We start from the raw sequence: 2500 nt of genomic DNA, 5'->3' as shown, positions 1-2500 counted from the left end.
CAGCAGGGGAAGAGCGCCGGGGGAAAGTTGGGCACACATCGGTTAAAAGTCTGCTCTCCTTCACGTTTTTCGTGTGCGAGCCTGCAAGGCTCCAGCCACTGTAATCGTAGCCTGATTACAGCCTAAGCTGCTCGCCGGTCCTTGCAGATCTCTCAATTTGCAGAATGATGGCACTGTACACAACAGCTGAGTGCTCTGAAACTTTGGTGTTTATTTTCAGCCCAGATGGGCTCTGCCTCGCTCTGATGCGGGACATCAGCAACCCTCGTTCCCATAACAAGTCAGAGTGACAGATCTCATTAATTGTGGACAAAAGCGGCGGCCAATTCACCAGATAAGTTTTCAATTAAGTATAAAAGTTTGATTACATCCTGAAAACTATTGTTTTAGATACCTGGGGCATTGATGTTTTCTCCATCTTCCCACTTAGGAGGAAAAGGAAACCTAATTTGAATTTTTTTTGCATGGCTCGACAATAGATATTTAGATACAGAACAGCCAGGTGCTACATCATGGAATAAAAGCAACTCAGTGTGATCAAAAAGGAAATAAAAACCCCTGCCTAGGAAAAGCTGCAATGAAGGTCACCGAGATATTAAGTATGAAGGATAGCTACTTAATTCTTTTTTTAAGTGTAATCAAATCTAATCTTGTCAGCCAAATCAAGGAGAGGAAGTGATCAGTTTAAGATACATCAGAAGATCTGCATAGAATGAAAATGAATCAAAATTAGTTTTGGTATCCGAGATGCCTAAAATGACAGCCTAATTGCTCCTAAATCAAACGTCACAAAGCTTGGTGTGTAATTTTAATCATTGATGAGATCCAGGTTAATTACGCTCATGGCACACATGCAATTTAAAAACCTTTTGAAATAATCTGATCACAAAGAGCATGAAAACCTAATAATTCTCTAATTAGTCCGGAGACAAGCATGTTTACCTTCCCCCTTGGCAAATCTGCACAAACACTGCCTGCATCCTGCAGGAAGCCCGCACCTCTAACGCCTTCTCCTCCTAAGGCCTTCTACAGATTAAACATTGCAGGGGGACAGCTCCACCAGAAAGCAAACCCCGGCCCCTTCCATCTGCAGAGGACTGGCACAAACACCTTCATCCTGATAGCTCCCAACTCTGACACAAAAGGATAAGCAAAGCTGCTGCAAAGCATTTTTTACATGCATCCACTCGGCAACTGCGCTGGCGGGGCTGCTCCAGTCATGCGTAAACATACATGCAAGCGTGGGGATGCACATGGGGCTGGCACCAGCATGCACACAGGAAGTTTTGGGGGCTGTGGCAGCCAAACAGAGGCAGTAGCAGCTCTGTTTTGTTTTCCAGCAACGATACAGGGATGCATGTGAAGTAACTCTGTCCTACCCACAAGCATGAAAGGCTGAGTCGGGGTGAAACCTCTTCAGCGGGTAACATGAACTGATGAAGAAGGAGTTAATGCAGCCAACGGAGCCAGATGCAACTGCCCACAACTCTCCTAGCCCTCTCTGTGGCTTTCCAGCTAATCTTGGCCGCTTGAAGCAAGCTCCACAGTAGATCACAGCACTCCACAGCATCACCGTGCCCAGCACGCACACAGAACCAGCTGCCAGAGCAGTGGTGGGCATGTGCACTGTACCGTGACTAGGATGGCACTGAGGAGCATGAAATAATTTTAGGTAGATAGGGAAAAAAAAAAAAAAAAAGGTTCTGCAGCACAGCACCTCATCCTTCTTCCCACAGCCCTGCACTGAACGGGGGTCTTGCTGTGGCAATTCCCAGTCCAAAAGAGATTTTAGCAGAACCAAACCAGATTTTTAAACCCAAGCAAAACAGCCAAAGTAGCCCAGTAACAAGTGTCATAACATCGCTTCTGTTACCTCATCAACATTTTTAACTAAACTGCACATTTACAGCTATCAGCCTCCTTACGTAACGCGGGTATTCATCAGCCCTAAACAATTACATCAGCCCTCTGATCGCAATTGTATAAACAAGAGCATATTTCACTCCAATTCAAACAAATACTAAATCTTTGAACTGAGGAGCAGCAGAGAGAGAGAGAGAGAGAGAGAGAGAAGCCGTAACGTACACTGCCATGCTGCAGCTGTTTACAGTCTCTGTGGCCATGTTTGTTGTAAGGTTAAGGGTAGACGAAATCCTGATACCTTGAAGTGGAATTCAAGATTACCAGGATGGCTTTGCTGATTGTATGGAGCAGATGATGGAACGTGCATCCTATCAGAGGTTACAGCATCTTCGGTAGTGAAAAGTAAATAAATAAAAAAAAAACCCCAACAACCAACCAACTCTCCTCCCCCTCCCCCAGGGACCTTTCCGTGAGAGTTCTATCAAAGTTTGACAAAGTCATAGCTAAAAAAGGCAGAACACAAATCAGAAGGAGCGCCTTAGAGCCGGCGTTGTTCCACAAAGTCTCCACGACAGACTGCAGTTCTCTCGACAAAAGCCAGCACAATGCAAAGCCTAGAGAGCACTTCCTTCTCCTC

General features: G+C 45.4%; 1 protein-coding gene across 1 annotated transcript in view; it reads right to left on the bottom strand.

The window, feature by feature from the left end:
• The window catches only part of ZFHX4 (zinc finger homeobox 4), a 183025-nt gene that overhangs the window by 159265 nt on the left and 21260 nt on the right, over positions 1-2500 (bottom strand). The window lies entirely within an intron of this gene.

The sequence above is a fragment of the Dryobates pubescens genome, chromosome 14 (genome assembly GCF_014839835.1).
Source record: "Dryobates pubescens isolate bDryPub1 chromosome 14, bDryPub1.pri, whole genome shotgun sequence".
Classification (NCBI taxonomy): Eukaryota; Metazoa; Chordata; class Aves; order Piciformes; family Picidae; genus Dryobates; species Dryobates pubescens.
The sequence above is the reverse complement of the archived record's forward strand: the minus strand, read 5'-3'. Positions and strand labels throughout refer to the sequence as shown.